This window comes from Amblyomma mixtum, chromosome 10, assembly GCF_055824585.1.
Source record: "Amblyomma mixtum isolate Tamu chromosome 10, ASM5582458v1, whole genome shotgun sequence".
NCBI classification, from domain to species: Eukaryota; Metazoa; Arthropoda; class Arachnida; order Ixodida; family Ixodidae; genus Amblyomma; species Amblyomma mixtum.
The window spans coordinates 95,520,400-95,543,425 of NC_143021.1; positions in this window are offsets into that span (position 1 = coordinate 95,520,400).

Here is a 23,026-nt window from a genome sequence, read left to right on the forward strand (position 1 = left end):
CATGGACGGCATAGAAAAGAGCCCAATGTAGAAGAAATATGTTAAATAAAAATTGCTGATTGGGCGAGTTGGTGGGACATGATTCGAAATGACCAGCGCGAAAACAGACGGAGACAAGAAAAGAAACAGAGAAGAGAGGACGGGCGCTGTTTTTACTACCCTCTTATTCAAACAGAAAGAAACCACCCTCAACTAGTAGGTGGTCGCAGCCACAGGGTTGACCGGCGTGATGGCAGAATTGTGCTTACATGGACGGCATAGAAAAGAGCCCAATGTAGAAGAAATATGTTAAATAAAAATTGCTGATTGGGCGAGTTGGTGGGACATGATTCGAAATGACCAGCGCGAAAACAGACTGACACAAGTAAAGAAACAGAGAAGAGATGACGGGCGCTGTTTTTACTACCCTCTTCTTGAAACAGAAAGAAACCACCCGCAACTAGTAGGTGGTCGCAGCCACAGGGTTGACCGGCGTGATGGCAGAATTTTGCTTACATGGACGGCATAGAAAAGAGCCCAATGTAGAAGAATTATGTTAAATAAAAATTGCTGATTGGGCGAGTTGGTGGGACATGATTCGAAATGACCAGCGCGAAAACAGACTGACACAAGTAAAGAAACAGAGAAGAGATGACGGGCGCTGTTTTTACTACCCTCTTCTTCAAACAGAAAGAAACCACCCTCAACTAGTAGGTGGTCGCAGCCACAGGGTTGACCGGCGTGATGGCAGAATTGTGCTTACATGGACGGCATAGAAAAGAGCCCAATGTAGAAGAAATATGTTAAATAAAAATTGCTGATTGGGCGAGTTGGTGGGACACGATTCGAAATGACCAGCGCGAAAACAGACGGAGACAAGAAAAGAAACAGAGAAGAGAGGACGGGCGCTGTTTTTACTACCCTCTTCTTCAAACAGAAAGAAACCACCCTCAACTAGTAGGTGGTCGCAGCCACAGGGTTGACCGGCGTGATGGCAGAATTGTGCTTACATGGACGGCATAGAAAAGAGCCCAATGTAGAAGAAATATGTTAAATAAAAATTGCTGATTGGGCGAGTTGGTGGGACATGATTCGAAATGACCAGCGCGAAAACAGACGGAGACAAGAAAAGAAACAGAGAAGAGAGGACGGGCGCTGTTTTTACTACCCTCTTCTTCAAACAGAAAGAAACCACCCTCAACTAGTAGGTGGTCGCAGCCACAGGGTTGACCGGCGTGATGGCAGAATTGTGCTTACATGGACGGCATAGAAAAGAGCCCAATGTAGAAGAAATATGTTAAATAAAAATTGCTGATTTGGCGAGTTGGTGGGACATGATTCGAAATGACCAGCGCGAAAACAGACTGACACAAGTAAAGAAACAGAGAAGAGATGACGGGCGCTGTTTTTACTACCCTCTTCTTGAAACAGAAAGAAACCACCCGCAACTAGTAGGTGGTCGCAGCCACAGGGTTGACCGGCGTGATGGCAGAATTTTGCTTACATGGACGGCATAGAAAAGAGCCCAATGTAGAAGAATTATGTTAAATAAAAATTGCTGATTGGGCGAGTTGGTGGGACATGATTCGAAATGACCAGCGCGAAAACAGACTGACACAAGTAAAGAAACAGAGAAGAGATGACGGGCGCTGTTTTTACTACCCTCTTCTTCAAACAGAAAGAAACCACCCTCAACTAGTAGGTGGTCGCAGCCACAGGGTTGACCGGCGTGATGGCAGAATTGTGCTTACATGGACGGCATAGAAAAGAGCCCAATGTAGAAGAAATATGTTAAATAAAAATTGCTGATTGGGCGAGTTGGTGGGACATGATTCGAAATGACCAGCGCGAAAACAGACGGAGACAAGAAAAGAAACAGAGAAGAGAGGAAGGGCGCTGTTTTTACTACCCTCTTCTTCAAACAGAAAGAAACCACCCTCAACTAGTAGGTGGTCGCAGCCACAGGGTTGACCGGCGTGATGGCAGAATTGTGCTTACATGGACGGCATAGAAAAGAGCCCAATATAGAAGAAATATGTTAAATAAAAATTGCTGATTGGGCGAGTTGGTGGGACATGATTCGAAATGACCAGCGCGAAAACAGACGGAGACAAGAAAAGAAACAGAGAAGAGAGGACGGGCGCTGTTTTTACTACCCTCTTCTTCAAACAGAAAGAAACCACCCTCAACTAGTAGGTGGTCGCAGCCACAGGGTTGACCGGCGTGATGGCAGAATTGTGCTTACATGGACGGCATAGAAAAGAGCCCAATGTAGAAGAAATATGTTAAATAAAAATTGCTGATTGGGCGAGTTGGTGGGACATGATTCGAAATGACCAGCGCGAAAACAGACGGAGACAAGAAAAGAAACAGAGAAGAGAGGACGGGCGCTGTTTTTACTACCCTCTTCTTCAAACAGAAAGAAACCACCCTCAACTAGTAGGTGGTCGCAGCCACAGGGTTGACCGGCGTGATGGCAGAATTGTGCTTACATGGACGGCATAGAAAAGAGCCCAATGTAGAAGAATTATGTTAAATAAAAATTGTTGATTGGGCGAGTTGGTGGGACATGATTCGAAATGACCAGCGCGAAAACAGACTGAGACAAGAAAAGAAACAGAGAAGAGAGAACGGGCGCTGTTTTTACTACCCTCTTCTTGAAACAGAAAGAAACCACCCGCAACTAGTAGGTGGTCGCAGCCACAGGGTTGACCGGCGTGATGGCAGAATTGTGCTTACATGGACGGCATAGAAAAGAGCCCAATGTAGAAGAATTATGTTAAATAAAAATTGCTGATTGGGCGAGTTGGTGGGACATGATTCGAAATGACCAGCGCAAAAACAGACTGAGACAAGAAAAGAAACAGAGAAGAGAGGACGGGCGCTGTTTTTACTACCCTCTTCTTGAAACAGAAAGAAACCACCCGCAACTAGTAGGTGGTCGCAGCCGCAGGGTTGACCGGCGTGATGGCAGAATTGTGCTTACATGGACGACATAGAAAAGAGCCCAATGTAGAAGAAATATGTTAAATAAAAATTGCTGATTGGGCGAGTTGGTGGCACATGATTCGAAATGAACAGCGTGAAAACAGACGGCGACAAGAAAAGAAACAAAGAAGAGAGGACGGGCGCTGTTTTTACTACCCTCTTCTTCAAACAGAAGGAAACCACCCTCAACTAGTAGGTGGTCGCAGCCACAGGGTTGACCAGCGTGATGGCAGAATTGTGCTTACATGGACGGCATAGAAAAGAGCCCAATGTAGAAGAAATATGTTAAATAAAAATTACTGATTGGGCGAGTTGGTGGGACATGATTCGAAATGACCAGCGCGAAAACAGACGGCGACAAGAAAAGAAACAGAGAAGAGAGGACGGGCGCTGTTTTTACTACCCTCTTCTTCAAACAGAAAGAAACCACCCTCAACTAGTAGGTGGTCGCAGCCACAGGGTTGACCGGCGTGATGGCAGAATTGTGCTTACATGGACGGCATAGAAAAGAGGCCAATGTAGAAGAAATATGTTAAATAAAAATTGCTGATTGGGCGAGTTGGTGGGACATGATTCGAAATGACCAGCGTGAAAACAGACGGCGACAAGAAAAGAAACAAAGAAGAGAGGACGGGCGCTGTTTTTACTACCCTCTTCTCCAAACAGAAGGAAACCACCCTCAACTAGTAGGTGGTCGCAGCCACAGGGTTGACCGGCGTGATGGCAGAATTGTGCTTACATGGACGGCATAGAAAAGAGCCCAATGTAGAAGAAATATGTTAAATAAAAATTGCTGATTGGGCGAGTTGGTGGGACATGATTCGAAATGACCAGCGTGAAAACAGACGGCGACAAGAAAAGAAACAAAGAAGAGAGGACGGGCGCTGTTTTTACTACCCTCTTCTTCAAACAGAAAGAAACCACCCTCAACAAGTAGGTGGTCGCAGCCACAGGGTTGACCGGCGTGATGGCAGAATTGTGCTTACATGGACGGCATAAAAAAGAGCCCAATGTAGAAGAAATATGTTAAATAAAAATTGCTGATTGTGCGAGTTGGTGGGACATGATTCGAAATGACCAGCGTGAAAACAGACGGCGACAAGAAAAGAAACAAAGAAGAGAGGACGGGCGCTGTTTTTACTACCCTCTTCTTCAAACAGAAGGAAACCACCCTCAACTAGTAGGTGGTCGCAGCCACAGGGTTGACCGGCGTGATGGCAGAATTGTGCTTACATGGACGGCATAAAAAAGAGCCCAATGTAGAAGAAATATGTTAAATAAAAATTGCTGATTGTGCGAGTTGGTGGGACATGATTCGAAATGACCAGCGTGAAAACAGACGGCGACAAGAAAAGAAACAAAGAAGAGAGGACGGGCGCTGTTTTTACTACCCTCTTCTTCAAACAGAAGGAAACCACCCTCAACTAGTAGGTGGTCGCAGCCACAGGGTTGGCCGGCGTGATGGCAGAATTGTGCTTACATGGACGGCATAGAAAAGAGCCCAATGTAGAAGAAATATGTTAAATAAAAATTACTGATTGTGCGAGTTGGTGGGACATGATTCGAAATGACCAGCGCGAAAACAGACGGAGACAAGAAAAGAAACAGAGAAGAGAGGACGGGCGCTGTTTTTACTACCCTCTTCATCAAACAGAAAGAAACCACCCTCAACAAGTAGGTGGTCGCAGCCACAGGGTTGACCGGCGTGATGGCAGAATTGTGCTTACATGGACGGCATAAAAAAGAGCCCAATGTAGAAGAAATATGTTAAATAAAAATTGCTGATTGTGCGAGTTGGTGGGACATGATTCGAAATGACCAGCGTGAAAACAGACGGCGACAAGAAAAGAAACAAAGAAGAGAGGACGGGCGCTGTTTTTACTACCCTCTTCTTCAAACAGAAGGAAACCACCCTCAACTAGTAGGTGGTCGCAGCCACAGGGTTGGCCGGCGTGATGGCAGAATTGTGCTTACATGGACGGCATAAAAAAGAGCCCAATGTAGAAGAAATATGTTAAATAAAAATTGCTGATTGTGCGAGTTGGTGGGACATGATTCGAAATGACCAGCGTGAAAACAGACGGCGACAAGAAAAGAAACAAAGAAGAGAGGACGGGCGCTGTTTTTACTACCCTCTTCTTCAAACAGAAGGAAACCACCCTCAACTAGTAGGTGGTCGCAGCCACAGGGTTGGCCGGCGTGATGGCAGAATTGTGCTTACATGGACGGCATAGAAAAGAGCCCAATGTAGAAGAAATATGTTAAATAAAAATTACTGATTGTGCGAGTTGGTGGGACATGATTCGAAATGACCAGCGCGAAAACAGACGGAGACAAGAAAAGAAACAGAGAAGAGAGGACGGGCGCTGTTTTTACTACCCTCTTCATCAAACAGAAAGAAACCACCCTCAACAAGTAGGTGGTCGCAGCCACAGGGTTGACCGGCGTGATGGCAGAATTGTGCTTACATGGACGGCATAAAAAAGAGCCCAATGTAGAAGAAATATGTTAAATAAAAATTGCTGATTGTGCGAGTTGGTGGGACATGATTCGAAATGACCAGCGTGAAAACAGACGGCGACAAGAAAAGAAACAAAGAAGAGAGGACGGGCGCTGTTTTTACTACCCTCTTCTTCAAACAGAAGGAAACCACCCTCAACTAGTAGGTGGTCGCAGCCACAGGGTTGGCCGGCGTGATGGCAGAATTGTGCTTACATGGACGGCATAGAAAAGAGCCCAATGTAGAAGAAATATGTTAAATAAAAATTGCTGATTGTGCGAGTTGGTGGGACATGATTCGAAATGACCAGCGTGAAAACAGACGGCGACAAGAAAAGAAACAAAGAAGAGAGGACGGGCGCTGTTTTTACTACCCTCTTCTTCAAACAGAAGGAAACCACCCTCAACTAGTAGGTGGTCGCAGCCACAGGGTTGGCCGGCGTGATGGCAGAATTGTGCTTACATGGACGGCATAGAAAAGAGCCCAATGTAGAAGAAATATGTTAAATAAAAATTGCTGATTGTGCGAGTTGGTGGGACATAATTCGAAATGACCAGCGTGAAAACAGACGGCGACAAGAAAAGAAACAAAGAAGAGAGGACGGGCGCTGTTTTTACTACCCTCTTCTTCAAACAGAAGGAAACCACCCTCAACTAGTAGGTGGTCGCAGCCACAGGGTTGGCCGGCGTGATGGCAGAATTGTGCTTACATGGACGGCATAAAAAAGAGCCCATTGTAGAAGAAATATGTTAAATAAAAATTGCTGATTGTGCGAGTTGGTGGGACATGATTCGAAATGACCAGCGTGAAAACAGACGGCGACAAGAAAAGAAACAAAGAGAGGACGGGCGCTGTTTTTACTACCCTCTTCTTCAAACAGAAGGAAACCACCCTCAACTAGTAGGTGGTGGCAGCCACAGGGTTGGCCGGCGTGATGGCAGAATTGTGCTTACATGGACGGCATAGAAAAGAGCCCAATGTAGAAGAAATATGTTAAATAAAAATTGCTGATTGTGCGAGTTGGTGGGACATGATTCGAAATGACCAGCGTGAAAACAGACGGCGACAAGAAAAGAAACAAAGAAGAGAGGACGGGCGCTGTTTTTACTACCCTCTTCTTCAAACAGAAGGAAACCACCCTCAACTAGTAGGTGGTCGCAGCCACAGGGTTGGCCGGCGTGATGGCAGAATTGTGCTTACATGGACGGCATAGAAAAGAGCCCAATGTAGAAGAAATATGTTAAATAAAAATTACTGATTGTGCGAGTTGGTGGGACATGATTCGAAATGACCAGCGCGAAAACAGACGGAGACAAGAAAAGAAACAGAGAAGAGAGGACGGGCGCTGTTTTTACTACCCTCTTCATCAAACAGAAAGAAACCACCCTCAACAAGTAGGTGGTCGCAGCCACAGGGTTGACCGGCGTGATGGCAGAATTGTGCTTACATGGACGGCATAAAAAAGAGCCCAATGTAGAAGAAATATGTTAAATAAAAATTGCTGATTGTGCGAGTTGGTGGGACATGATTCGAAATGACCAGCGTGAAAACAGACGGCGACAAGAAAAGAAACAAAGAAGAGAGGACGGGCGCTGTTTTTACTACCCTCTTCTTCAAACAGAAGGAAACCACCCTCAACTAGTAGGTGGTCGCAGCCACAGGGTTGGCCGGCGTGATGGCAGAATTGTGCTTACATGGACGGCATAAAAAAGAGCCCAATGTAGAAGAAATATGTTAAATAAAAATTGCTGATTGTGCGAGTTGGTGGGACATGATTCGAAATGACCAGCGTGAAAACAGACGGCGACAAGAAAAGAAACAAAGAAGAGAGGACGGGCGCTGTTTTTACTACCCTCTTCTTCAAACAGAAGGAAACCACCCTCAACTAGTAGGTGGTCGCAGCCACAGGGTTGGCCGGCGTGATGGCAGAATTGTGCTTACATGGACGGCATAGAAAAGAGCCCAATGTAGAAGAAATATGTTAAATAAAAATTGCTGATTGTGCGAGTTGGTGGGACATAATTCGAAATGACCAGCGTGAAAACAGACGGCGACAAGAAAAGAAACAAAGAAGAGAGGACGGGCGCTGTTTTTACTACCCTCTTCTTCAAACAGAAGGAAACCACCCTCAACTAGTAGGTGGTCGCAGCCACAGGGTTGGCCGGCGTGATGGCAGAATTGTGCTTACATGGACGGCATAAAAAAGAGCCCATTGTAGAAGAAATATGTTAAATAAAAATTGCTGATTGTGCGAGTTGGTGGGACATGATTCGAAATGACCAGCGTGAAAACAGACGGCGACAAGAAAAGAAACAAAGAGAGGACGGGCGCTGTTTTTACTACCCTCTTCTTCAAACAGAAGGAAACCACCCTCAACTAGTAGGTGGTCGCAGCCACAGGGTTGGCCGGCGTGATGGCAGAATTGTGCTTACATGGACGGCATAGAAAAGAGCCCAATGTAGAAGAAATATGTTAAATAAAAATTGCTGATTGTGCGAGTTGGTGGGACATGATTCGAAATGACCAGCGCGAAAACAGACGGAGACAAGAAAAGAAACAAAGAAGAGAGGACGGGCCCTGTTTTTACTACCCTCTTCATCAAACAGAAAGAAACCACCCTCAACTAGTAGGTGGTCGCAGCCACAGGGTTGACCGGCGTGATGGCAGAATTGTGCTTACATGGACGGCATAGAAAAGAGGCCAATGTAGAAGAAATATGTTAAATAAAAATTGCTGATTGGGCGAGTTTGTGGGACATGATTCGAAATGACCAGCGTGAAAACAGACGGCGACAAGAAAAGAAACAAAGAAGAGAGGACGGGCGCTGTTTTTACTACCCTCTTCTCCAAACAGAAGGAAACCACCCTCAACTAGTAGGTGGTCGCAGCCACAGGGTTGACCGGCGTGATGGCAGAATTGTGCTTACATGGACGGCATAGAAAAGAGCCCAATGTAGAAGAAATATGTTAAATAAAAATTACTGATTGGGCGAGTTGGTGGGACATGATTCGAAATGACCAGCGTGAAAACAGACGGAGACAAGAAAAGAAACAGAGAAGAGAGGACGGGCGCTGTTTTTACTACCCTCTTCTCCAAACAGAAGGAAACCACCCTCAACTAGTAGGTGGTCGCAGCCACAGGGTTGGCCGGCGTGATGGCAGAATTGTGCTTACATGGACGGCATAAAAAAGAGCCCAATGTAGAAGAAATATGTTAAATAAAAATTGCTGATTGTGCGAGTTGGTGGGACATGATTCGAAATGACCAGCGTGAAAACAGACGGAGACAAGAAAAGAAACAGAGAAGAGAGGACGGGCGCTGTTTTTACTACCCTCTTCTCCAAACAGAAGGAAACCACCCTCAACTAGTAGGTGGTCGCAGCCACAGGGTTGACCGGCGTGATGGCAGAATTGTGCTTACATGGACGGCATAAAAAAGAGCCCAATGTAGAAGAAATATGTTAAATAAAAATTGCTGATTGTGCGAGTTGGTGGGACATCATTCGAAATGACCAGCGCGAAAACAGACGGCGACAAGAAAAGAAACAATGAAGAGAGGACGGGCGCTGTTTTTACTACCCTCTTCTTCAAACAGAAGGAAACCACCCTCAACTAGTAGGTGGTCGCAGCCACAGGGTTGGCCGGCGTGATGGCAGAATTGTGCTTACATGGACGGCATAGAAAAGAGCCCAATGTAGAAGAAATATGTTAAATAAAAATTGCTGATTGTGCGAGTTGGTGGGACATGATTCGAAATGACCAGCGTGAAAACAGACGGCGACAAGAAAAGAAACAAAGAAGAGAGGACGGGCGCTGTTTTTACTACCCTCTTCTTCAAACAGAAGGAAACCACCCTCAACTAGTAGGTGGTCGCAGCCACAGGGTTGGCCGGCGTGATGGCAGAATTGTGCTTACATGGACGGCATAGAAAAGAGCCCAATGTAGAAGAAATATGTTAAATAAAAATTGCTGATTGGGCGAGTTGGTGGGACATGATTCGAAATGACCAGCGTGAAAACAGACGGCGACAAGAAAAGAAACAAAGAAGAGAGGACGGGCGCTGTTTTTACTACCCTCTTCTTCAAACAGAAGGAAACCACCCTCAACTAGTAGGTGGTCGCAGCCACAGGGTTGGCCGGCGTGATGGCAGAATTGTGCTTACATGGACGGCATAGAAAAGAGCCCAATGTAGAAGAAATATGTTAAATAAAAATTGCTGATTGGGCGAGTTGGTGGGACATGATTCGAAATGACCAGCGTGAAAACAGACGGCGACAAGAAAAGAAACAAAGAAGAGAGGACGGGCGCTGTTTTTACTACCCTCTTCTTCAAACAGAAAGAAACCACCCTCAACTAGTAGGTGGTCGCAGCCACAGGGTTGACCGGCGTGATGGCAGAATTGTGCTTACATGGACGGCATAGAAAAGAGCCCAACGTAGAAGAAATATGTTAAATAAAAATTGCTGATTGGGCGAGTTGGTGGGACATGATTCGAAATGACCAGCGCGAAAACAGACGGAGACAAGAAAAGAAACAGAGAAGAGAGGACGGGCGCTGTTTTTACTACCCTCTTCTTCAAACAGAAAGAAACCACCCTCAACTAGTAGGTGGTCGCAGCCACAGGGTTGACCGGCGTGATGGCAGAATTGTGCTTACATGGACGGCATAGAAAAGAGGCCAATGTAGAAGAAATATGTTAAATAAAAATTGCTGATTGGGCGAGTTGGTGGGACATGATTCGAAACGACCAGCGTGAAAACAGACGGCGACAAGAAAAGAAACAAAGAAGAGAGGACGGGCGCTGTTTTTACTACCCTCTTCTCCAAACAGAAGGAAACCACCCTCAACTAGTAGGTGGTCGCAGCCACAGGGTTGACCGGCGTGATGGCAGAATTGTGCTTACATGGACGGCATAGAAAAGAGCCCAATGTAGAAGAAATATGTTAAATAAAAATTGCTGATTGGGCGAGTTGGTGGGACATGATTCGAAATGACCAGCGTGAAAACAGACGGAGACAAGAAAAGAAACAGAGAAGAGAGGACGGGCGCTGTTTTTACTACCCTCTTCTCCAAACAGAAGGAAACCACCCTCAACTAGTAGGTGGTCGCAGCCACATGGTTGACCGGCGTGATGGCAGAATTGTGCTTACATGGACGGCATAAAAAAGAGCCCAATGTAGAAGAAATATGTTAAATAAAAATTGCTGATTGTGCGAGTTGGTGGGACATGATTCGAAATGACCAGCGTGAAAACAGACGGCGACAAGAAAAGAAACAAAGAAGAGAGGACGGGCGCTGTTTTTAACTACCCTCTTCTTCAAACAGAAGGAAACCACCCTCAACTAGTAGGTGGTCGCAGCCACAGGGTTGGCCGGCGTGATGGCAGAATTGTGCTTACATGGACGGCATAAAAAAGAGCCCAATGTAGAAGAAATATGTTAAATAAAAATTGCTGATTGTGCGAGTTGGTGGGACATGATTCGAAATGACCAGCGTGAAAACAGACGGAGACAAGAAAAGAAACAGAGAAGAGAGGACGGGCGCTGTTTTTACTACCCTCTTCTCCAAACAGAAGGAAACCACCCTCAACTAGTAGGTGGTCGCAGCCACAGGGTTGACCGGCGTGATGGCAGAATTGTGCTTACATGGACGGCATAAAAAAGAGCCCAATGTAGAAGAAATATGTTAAATAAAAATTGCTGATTGTGCGAGTTGGTGGGACATGATTCGAAATGACCAGCGCGAAAACAGACGGCGACAAGAAAAGAAACAAAGAAGAGAGGACGGGCGCTGTTTTTACTACCCTCTTCTTCAAACAGAAGGAAACCACCCTCAACTAGTAGGTGGTCGCAGCCACAGGGTTGGCCGGCGTGATGGCAGAATTGTGCTTACATGGACGGCATAGAAAAGAGCCCAATGTAGAAGAAATATGTTAAATAAAAATTGCTGATTGTGCGAGTTGGTGGGACATGATTCGAAATGACCAGCGTGAAAACAGACGGCGACAAGAAAAGAAACAAAGAAGAGAGGACGGGCGCTGTTTTTACTACCCTCTTCTTCAAACAGAAGGAAACCACCCTCAACTAGTAGGTGGTCGCAGCCACAGGGTTGGCCGGCGTGATGGCAGAATTGTGCTTACATGGACGGCATAGAAAAGAGCCCAATGTAGAAGAAATATGTTAAATAAAAATTGCTGATTGGGCGAGTTGGTGGGACATGATTCGAAATGACCAGCGTGAAAACAGACGGCGACAAGAAAAGAAACAAAGAAGAGAGGACGGGCGCTGTTTTTACTACCCTCTTCTTCAAACAGAAGGAAACCACCCTCAACTAGTAGGTGGTCGCAGCCACAGGGTTGGCCGGCGTGATGGCAGAATTGTGCTTACATGGACGGCATAGAAAAGAGCCCAATGTAGAAGAAATATGTTAAATAAAAATTGCTGATTGGGCGAGTTGGTGGGACATGATTCGAAATGACCAGCGTGAAAACAGACGGCGACAAGAAAAGAAACAAAGAAGAGAGGACGGGCGCTGTTTTTACTACCCTCTTCTTCAAACAGAAAGAAACCACCCTCAACTAGTAGGTGGTCGCAGCCACAGGGTTGACCGGCATGATGGCAGAATTGTGCTTACATGGACGGCATAGAAAAGAGCCCAACGTAGAAGAAATATGTTAAATAAAAATTGCTGATTGGGCGAGTTGGTGGGACATGATTCGAAATGACCAGCGCGAAAACAGACGGAGACAAGAAAAGAAACAGAGAAGAGAGGACGGGCGCTGTTTTTACTACCCTCTTCTTCAAACAGAAAGAAACCACCCTCAACTAGTAGGTGGTCGCAGCCACAGGGTTGACCGGCGTGATGGCAGAATTGTGCTTACATGGACGGCATAGAAAAGAGGCCAATGTAGAAGAAATATGTTAAATAAAAATTGCTGATTGGGCGAGTTGGTGGGACATGATTCGAAACGACCAGCGTGAAAACAGACGGCGACAAGAAAAGAAACAAAGAAGAGAGGACGGGCGCTGTTTTTACTACCCTCTTCTCCAAACAGAAGGAAACCACCCTCAACTAGTAGGTGGTCGCAGCCACAGGGTTGACCGGCGTGATGGCAGAATTGTGCTTACATGGACGGCATAGAAAAGAGCCCAATGTAGAAGAAATATGTTAAATAAAAATTGCTGATTGGGCGAGTTGGTGGGACATGATTCGAAATGACCAGCGTGAAAACAGACGGAGACAAGAAAAGAAACAGAGAAGAGAGGACGGGCGCTGTTTTTACTACCCTCTTCTCCAAACAGAAGGAAACCACCCTCAACTAGTAGGTGGTCGCAGCCACATGGTTGACCGGCGTGATGGCAGAATTGTGCTTACATGGACGGCATAAAAAAGAGCCCAATGTAGAAGAAATATGTTAAATAAAAATTGCTGATTGTGCGAGTTGGTGGGACATGATTCGAAATGACCAGCGTGAAAACAGACGGCGACAAGAAAAGAAACAAAGAAGAGAGGACGGGCGCTGTTTTTACTACCCTCTTCTTCAAACAGAAGGAAACCACCCTCAACTAGTAGGTGGTCGCAGCCACAGGGTTGGCCGGCGTGATGGCAGAATTGTGCTTACATGGACGGCATAAAAAAGAGCCCAATGTAGAAGAAATATGTTAAATAAAAATTGCTGATTGTGCGAGTTGGTGGGACATGATTCGAAATGACCAGCGTGAAAACAGACGGAGACAAGAAAAGAAACAGAGAAGAGAGGACGGGCGCTGTTTTTACTACCCTCTTCTCCAAACAGAAGGAAACCACCCTCAACTAGTAGGTGGTCGCAGCCACAGGGTTGACCGGCGTGATGGCAGAATTGTGCTTACATGGACGGCATAAAAAAGAGCCCAATGTAGAAGAAATATGTTAAATAAAAATTGCTGATTGTGCGAGTTGGTGGGACATGATTCGAAATGACCAGCGCGAAAACAGACGGCGACAAGAAAAGAAACAAAGAAGAGAGGACGGGCGCTGTTTTTACTACCCTCTTCTTCAAACAGAAGGAAACCACCCTCAACTAGTAGGTGGTCGCAGCCACAGGGTTGGCCGGCGTGATGGCAGAATTGTGCTTACATGGACGGCATAGAAAAGAGCCCAATGTAGAAGAAATATGTTAAATAAAAATTGCTGATTGTGCGAGTTGGTGGGACATGATTCGAAATGACCAGCGTGAAAACAGACGGCGACAAGAAAAGAAACAAAGAAGAGAGGACGGGCGCTGTTTTTACTACCCTCTTCTTCAAACAGAAGGAAAGCACCCTCAACTAGTAGGTGGTCGCAGCCACAGGGTTGACCGGCGTGATGGCAGAATTGTGCTTACATGGACGGCATAGAAAAGAGCCCAATGTAGAAGAAATATGTTAAATAAAAATTGCTGATTGGGCGAGTTGGTGGGACATGATTCGAAATGACCAGCGTGAAAACAGACGGCGACAAGAAAAGAAACAAAGAAGAGAGGACGGGCGCTGTTTTTAACTACCCTCTTCTTCAAACAGAAGGAAACCACCCTCAACTAGTAGGTGGTCGCAGCCACAGGGTTGGCCGGCGTGATGGCAGAATTGTGCTTACATGGACGGCATAAAAAAGAGCCCAATGTAGAAGAAATATGTTAAATAAAAATTGCTGATTGTGCGAGTTGGTGGGACATGATTCGAAATGACCAGCGTGAAAACAGACGGAGACAAGAAAAGAAACAGAGAAGAGAGGACGGGCGCTGTTTTTACTACCCTCTTCTCCAAACAGAAGGAAACCACCCTCAACTAGTAGGTGGTCGCAGCCACAGGGTTGACCGGCGTGATGGCAGAATTGTGCTTACATGGACGGCATAAAAAAGAGCCCAATGTAGAAGAAATATGTTAAATAAAAATTGCTGATTGTGCGAGTTGGTGGGACATGATTCGAAATGACCAGCGCGAAAACAGACGGCGACAAGAAAAGAAACAAAGAAGAGAGGACGGGCGCTGTTTTTACTACCCTCTTCTTCAAACAGAAGGAAACCACCCTCAACTAGTAGGTGGTCGCAGCCACAGGGTTGGCCGGCGTGATGGCAGAATTGTGCTTACATGGACGGCATAGAAAAGAGCCCAATGTAGAAGAAATATGTTAAATAAAAATTGCTGATTGGGCGAGTTGGTGGGACATGATTCGAAATGACCAGCGTGAAAACAGACGGCGACAAGAAAAGAAACAAAGAAGAGAGGACGGGCGCTGTTTTTACTACCCTCTTCTTCAAACAGAAAGAAACCACCCTCAACTAGTAGGTGGTCGCAGCCACAGGGTTGACCGGCATGATGGCAGAATTGTGCTTACATGGACGGCATAGAAAAGAGCCCAACGTAGAAGAAATATGTTAAATAAAAATTGCTGATTGGGCGAGTTGGTGGGACATGATTCGAAATGACCAGCGCGAAAACAGACGGAGACAAGAAAAGAAACAGAGAAGAGAGGACGGGCGCTGTTTTTACTACCCTCTTCTTCAAACAGAAAGAAACCACCCTCAACTAGTAGGTGGTCGCAGCCACAGGGTTGACCGGCGTGATGGCAGAATTGTGCTTACATGGACGGCATAGAAAAGAGGCCAATGTAGAAGAAATATGTTAAATAAAAATTGCTGATTGGGCGAGTTGGTGGGACATGATTCGAAACGACCAGCGTGAAAACAGACGGCGACAAGAAAAGAAACAAAGAAGAGAGGACGGGCGCTGTTTTTACTACCCTCTTCTCCAAACAGAAGGAAACCACCCTCAACTAGTAGGTGGTCGCAGCCACAGGGTTGACCGGCATGATGGCAGAATTGTGCTTACATGGACGGCATAGAAAAGAGCCCAACGTAGAAGAAATATGTTAAATAAAAATTGCTGATTGGGCGAGTTGGTGGGACATGATTCGAAATGACCAGCGCGAAAACAGACGGAGACAAGAAAAGAAACAGAGAAGAGAGGACGGGCGCTGTTTTTACTACCCTCTTCTTCAAACAGAAAGAAACCACCCTCAACTAGTAGGTGGTCGCAGCCACAGGGTTGACCGGCGTGATGGCAGAATTGTGCTTACATGGACGGCATAGAAAAGAGGCCAATGTAGAAGAAATATGTTAAATAAAAATTGCTGATTGGGCGAGTTGGTGGGACATGATTCGAAACGACCAGCGTGAAAACAGACGGCGACAAGAAAAGAAACAAAGAAGAGAGGACGGGCGCTGTTTTTACTACCCTCTTCTCCAAACAGAAGGAAACCACCCTCAACTAGTAGGTGGTCGCAGCCACAGGGTTGACCGGCGTGATGGCAGAATTGTGCTTACATGGACGGCATAGAAAAGAGCCCAATGTAGAAGAAATATGTTAAATAAAAATTGCTGATTGGGCGAGTTGGTGGGACATGATTCGAAATGACCAGCGTGAAAACAGACGGAGACAAGAAAAGAAACAGAGAAGAGAGGACGGGCGCTGTTTTTACTACCCTCTTCTCCAAACAGAAGGAAACCACCCTCAACTAGTAGGTGGTCGCAGCCACATGGTTGACCGGCGTGATGGCAGAATTGTGCTTACATGGACGGCATAAAAAAGAGCCCAATGTAGAAGAAATATGTTAAATAAAAATTGCTGATTGTGCGAGTTGGTGGGACATGATTCGAAATGACCAGCGTGAAAACAGACGGCGACAAGAAAAGAAACAAAGAAGAGAGGACGGGCGCTGTTTTTACTACCCTCTTCTTCAAACAGAAGGAAACCACCCTCAACTAGTAGGTGGTCGCAGCCACAGGGTTGGCCGGCGTGATGGCAGAATTGTGCTTACATGGACGGCATAAAAAAGAGCCCAATGTAGAAGAAATATGTTAAATAAAAATTGCTGATTGTGCGAGTTGGTGGGACATGATTCGAAATGACCAGCGTGAAAACAGACGGAGACAAGAAAAGAAACAGAGAAGAGAGGACGGGCGCTGTTTTTACTACCCTCTTCTCCAAACAGAAGGAAACCACCCTCAACTAGTAGGTGGTCGCAGCCACAGGGTTGACCGGCGTGATGGCAGAATTGTGCTTACATGGACGGCATAAAAAAGAGCCCAATGTAGAAGAAATATGTTAAATAAAAATTGCTGATTGTGCGAGTTGGTGGGACATGATTCGAAATGACCAGCGCGAAAACAGACGGCGACAAGAAAAGAAACAAAGAAGAGAGGACGGGCGCTGTTTTTACTACCCTCTTCTTCAAACAGAAGGAAACCACCCTCAACTAGTAGGTGGTCGCAGCCACAGGGTTGGCCGGCGTGATGGCAGAATTGTGCTTACATGGACGGCATAGAAAAGAGCCCAATGTAGAAGAAATATGTTAAATAAAAATTGCTGATTGTGCGAGTTGGTGGGACATGATTCGAAATGACCAGCGTGAAAACAGACGGCGACAAGAAAAGAAACAAAGAAGAGAGGACGGGCGCTGTTTTTACTACCCTCTTCTTCAAACAGAAGGAAAGCACCCTCAACTAGTAGGTGGTCGCAGCCACAGGGTTGACCGGCGTGATGGCAGAATTGTGCTTACATGGACGGCATAGAAAAGAGCCCAATGTAGAAGAAATATGTTAAATAAAAATTGCTGATTGGGCGAGTTGGTGGGACATGATTCGAAATGACCAGCGTGAAAACAGACGGCGACAAGAAAAGAAACAAAGAAGAGAGGACGGGCGCTGTTTTTAACTACCCTCTTCTTCAAACAGAAGGAAACCACCCTCAACTAGTAGGTGGTCGCAGCCACAGGGTTGGCCGGCGTGATGGCAGAATTGTGCTTACATGGACGGCATAAAAAAGAGCCCAATGTAGAAGAAATATGTTAAATAAAAATTGCTGATTGTGCGAGTTGGTGGGACATGATTCGAAATGACCAGCGTGAAAACAGACGGAGACAAGAAAAGAAACAGAGAAGAGAGGACGGGCGCTGTTTTTACTACCCTCTTCTCCAAACAGAAGGAAACCACCCTCAACTAGTAGGTGGTCGCAGCCACAGGGTTGACCGGCGTGATGGCAGAATTGTGCTTACATGGACGGCATAAAAAAGAGCCCAATGTAGAAGAAATATGTTAAATAAAAATTGCTGATTGTGCGAGTTGGTGGGACATGATTCGAAATGACCAGCGCGAAAACAGACGGCGACAAGAAAAGAAACAAAGAAGAGAGGACGGGCGCTGTTTTTACTACCCTCTTCTTCAAACAGAAGGAAACCACCCTCAACTAGTAGGTGGTCGCAGCCACAGGGTTGGCCGGCGTGATGGCAGAATTGTGCTTACATGGACGGCATAGAAAAGAGCCCAATGTAGAAGAAATATGTTAAATAAAAATTGCTGATTGTGCGAGTTGGTGGGACATGATTCGAAATGACCAGCGTGAAAACAGACGGCGACAAGAAAAGAAACAAAGAAGAGAGGACGGGCGCTGTTTTTACTACCCTCTTCTTCAAACAGAAGGAAACCACCCTCAACTAGTAGGTGGTCGCAGCCACAGGGTTGGCCGGCGTGATGGCAGAATTGTGCTTACATGGACGGCATAGAAAAGAGCCCAATGTAGAAGAAATATGTTAAATAAAAATTGCTGATTGGGCGAGTTGGTGGGACATGATTCGAAATGACCAGCGTGAAAACAGACGGCGACAAGAAAAGAAACAAAGAAGAGAGGACGGGCGCTGTTTTTACTACCCTCTTCTTCAAACAGAAGGAAACCACCCTCAACTAGTAGGTGGTCGCAGCCACAGGGTTGGCCGGCGTGATGGCAGAATTGTGCTTACATGGACGGCATAGAAAAGAGCCCAATGTAGAAGAAATATGTTAAATAAAAATTGCTGATTGGGCGAGTTGGTGGGACATGATTCGAAATGACCAGCGTGAAAACAGACGGCGACAAGAAAAGAAACAAAGAAGAGAGGACGGGCGCTGTTTTTACTACCCTCTTCTTCAAACAGAAAGAAACCACCCTCAACTAGTAGGTGGTCGCAGCCACAGGGTTGACCGGCATGATGGCAGAATTGTGCTTACATGGACGGCATAGAAAAGAGCCCAACGTAGAAGAAATATGTTAAATAAAAATTGCTGATTGGGCGAGTTGGTGGGACATGATTCGAAATGACCAGCGCGAAAACAGACGGAGACAAGAAAAGAAACAGAGAAGAGAGGACGGGCGCTGTTTTTACTACCCTCTTCTTCAAACAGAAAGAAACCACCCTCAACTAGTAGGTGGTCGCAGCCACAGGGTTGACCGGCGTGATGGCAGAATTGTGCTTACATGGACGGCATAGAAAAGAGGCCAATGTAGAAGAAATATGTTAAATAAAAATTGCTGATTGGGCGAGTTGGTGGGACATGATTCGAAACGACCAGCGTGAAAACAGACGGCGACAAGAAAAGAAACAAAGAAGAGAGGACGGGCGCTGTTTTTACTACCCTCTTCTCCAAACAGAAGGAAACCACCCTCAACTAGTAGGTGGTCGCAGCCACAGGGTTGACCGGCGTGATGGCAGAATTGTGCTTACATGGACGGCATAGAAAAGAGCCCAATGTAGAAGAAATATGTTAAATAAAAATTGCTGATTGGGCGAGTTGGTGGGACATGATTCGAAATGACCAGCGTGAAAACAGACGGAGACAAGAAAAGAAACAGAGAAGAGAGGACGGGCGCTGTTTTTACTACCCTCTTCTCCAAACAGAAGGAAACCACCCTCAACTAGTAGGTGGTCGCAGCCACATGGTTGACCGGCGTGATGGCAGAATTGTGCTTACATGGACGGCATAAAAAAGAGCCCAATGTAGAAGAAATATGTTAAATAAAAATTGCTGATTGTGCGAGTTGGTGGGACATGATTCGAAATGACCAGCGTGAAAACAGACGGCGACAAGAAAAGAAACAAAGAAGAGCGGACGGGCGCTGTTTTTACTACCCTCTTCTTCAAACAGAAGGAAACCACCCTCAACTAGTAGGTGGTCGCAGCCACAGGGTTGGCCGGCGTGATGGCAGAATTGTGCTTACATGGACGGCATAAAAAAGAGCCCAATGTAGAAGAAATATGTTAAATAAAAATTGCTGATTGTGCGAGTTGGTGGGACATGATTCGAAATGACCAGCGTGAAAACAGACGGAGACAAGAAAAGAAACAGAGAAGAGAGGACGGGCGCTGTTTTTACTACCCTCTTCTCCAAACAGAAGGAAACCACCCTCAACTAGTAGGTGGTCGCAGCCACAGGGTTGACCGGCGTGATGGCAGAATTGTGCTTACATGGACGGCATAAAAAAGAGCCCAATGTAGAAGAAATATGTTAAATAAAAATTGCTGATTGTGCGAGTTGGTGGGACATGATTCGAAATGACCAGCGCGAAAACAGACGGCGACAAGAAAAGAAACAAAGAAGAGAGGACGGGCGCTGTTTTTACTACCCTCTTCTTCAAACAGAAGGAAACCACCCTCAACTAGTAGGTGGTCGCAGCCACAGGGTTGGCCGGCGTGATGGCAGAATTGTGCTTACATGGACGGCATAGAAAAGAGCCCAATGTAGAAGAAATATGTTAAATAAAAATTGCTGATTGTGCGAGTTGGTGGGACATGATTCGAAATGACCAGCGTGAAAACAGACGGCGACAAGAAAAGAAACAAAGAAGAGAGGACGGGCGCTGTTTTTACTACCCTCTTCTTCAAACAGAAGGAAAGCGCCCTCAACTAGTAGGTGGTCGCAGCCACAGGGTTGACCGGCGTGATGGCAGAATTGTGCTTACATGGACGGCATAGAAAAGAGCCCAATGTAGAAGAAATATGTTAAATAAAAATTGCTGATTGGGCGAGTTGGTGGGACATGATTCGAAATGACCAGCGTGAAAACAGACGGCGACAAGAAAAGAAACAAAGAAGAGAGGACGGGCGCTGTTTTTACTACCCTCTTCTTCAAACAGAAGGAAACCACCCTCAACTAGTAGGTGGTCGCAGCCACAGGGTTGACCGGCGTGATGGCAGAATTGTGCTTACATGGACGGCATAGAAAAGAGCCCAATGTAGAAGAAATATGTTAAATAAAAAATGCTGATTGGGCGAGTTGGTGGGACATGATTCGAAATGACCAGCGCGAAAACAGACTGACACAAGTAAAGAAACAGAGAAGAGATGACGGGCGCTGTTTTTACTACCCTCTTCTCCAAACAGAAGGAAACCACCCTCAACTAGTAGGTGGTCGCAGCCACAGGGTTGACCGGCGTGATGGCAGAATTGTGCTTACATGGACGGCATAGAAAAGAGCCCAATGTAGAAGAAATATGTTAAATAAAAATTGCTGATTGGGCGAGTTGGTGGGACATGATTCGAAATGACCAGCGTGAAAACAGACGGCGACAAGAAAAGAAACAAAGAAGAGAGGACGGGCGCTGTTTTTACTACCCTCTTCTTCAAACAGAAGGAAACCACCCTCAATTAGTAGGCGGTCGCAGCCACAGGGTTGACCGGCGTGATGGCAGAATTGTGCTTACATGGACGGCATAGAAAAGAGCCCAATGTAGAAGAAATATGTTAAATAAAAATTGCTGATTGGGCGAGTTGGTGGGACATGATTCGAAATGACCAGCGCGAAAACAGACGGAGACAAGAAAAGAAACAGAGAAGAGAGGACGGGCGCTGTTTTTACTACCCTCTTCTTCAAACAGAAAGAAACCACCCTCAACTAGTAGGTGGTCGCAGCCACAGGGTTGACCGGCGTGATGGCAGAATTGTGCTTACATGGACGGCATAGAAAAGAGGCCAATGTAGAAGAAATATGTTAAATAAAAATTGCTGATTGGGCGAGTTGGTGGGACATGATTCGAAATGACCAGCGTGAAAACAGACGGCGACAAGAAAAGAAACAAAGAAGAGAGGACGGGCGCTGTTTTTACTACCCTCTTCTCCAAACAGAAGGAAACCACCCTCAACTAGTAGGTGGTCGCAGCCACAGGGTTGACCGGCGTGATGGCAGAATTGTGCTTACATGGACGGCATAGAAAAGAGCCCAATGTAGAAGAAATATGTTAAATAAAAATTGCTGATTGGGCGAGTTGGTGGGACATGATTCGAAATGACCAGCGTGAAAACAGACGGCGACAAGAAAAGAAACAAAGAAGAGAGGACGGGCGCTGTTTTTACTACCCTCTTCTTCAAACAGAAAGAAACCACCCTCAACTAGTAGGTGGTCGCAGCCACAGGGTTGACCGGCGTGACGGCAGAATTGTGCTTACATGGACGGCATAGAAAAGAGCCCAATGTAGAAGAAATATGTTAAATAAAAATTGCTGATTGGGCGAGTTGGTGGGACATGATTCGAAATGACCAGCGTGAAAACAGACGGCGACAAGAAAAGAAACAAAGAAGAGAAAACGGGCGCTGTTTTTACTACCCTCTTCTTCAAACAGAAGGAAACCACCCTCAACTAGTAGGTGGTCGCAGCCACAGGGTTGGCCGGCGTGATGGCAGAATTGTGCTTACATGGACGGCATAGAAAAGAGCCCAATGTAGAAGAAATATGTTAAATAAAAATTGCTGATTGGGCGAGTTGGTGGGACATGATTCGAAATGACCAGCGTGAAAACAGACGGCGACAAGAAAAGAAACAAAGAACAGAGGACGGGCGCTGTTTTTACTACCCTCTTCTTCAAACAGAAAGAAACCACCCTCAACAAGTAGGTGGTCGCAGCCACAGGGTTGACCGGCGTTATGGCAGAATTGTGCTTACATGGACGGCATAGAAAAGAGCCCAATGTAGAAGAAATATGTTAAATAAAAATTGCTGATTGGGCGAGTTGGTGGGACATGATTCGAAATGACCAGCGCGAAACCAGACGGAGACAAGAAAAGAAACAGAGAAGAGAGGACGGGCGCTGTTTTTACTACCCTCTTCTTCAAACAGAAAGAAACCACCCTCAACTAGTAGGTGGTCGCAGCCACAGGGTTGACCGGCGTGATGGCAGAATTGTGCTTACATGGACGGCATAGAAAAGAGCCCAATGTAGAAGAAATATGTTAAATAAAAATTGCTGATTGGGCGAGTTGGTGGGACATGATTCGAAATGACCAGCGTGAAAACAGACGGCGACAAGAAAAGAAACAAAGAAGAGAGGACGGGCGCTGTTTTTACTACCCTCTTCTTCAAACAGAAAGAAACCACCCTCAACTAGTAGGTGGTCGCAGCCACAGGGTTGACCGGCGTGATGGCAGAATTGTGCTTACATGGACGGCATAGAAAAGAGCCCAATGTAGAAGAAATATGTTAAATAAAAATTGCTGATTGGGCGAGTTGGTGGGACATGATTCGAAATGACCAGCGTGAAAACAGACGGCGACAAGAAAAGAAACAAAGAAGAGAGGACGGGCGCTGTTTTTACTACCCTCTTCTTCAAACAGAAAGAAACCACCCTCAACTAGTAGGTGGTCGCAGCCACAGGGTTGACCGGCGTGATGGCAGAATTGTGCTTACATGGACGGCATAGAAAAGAGCCCAACGTAGAAGAAATATGTAAAATAAAAATTGCTG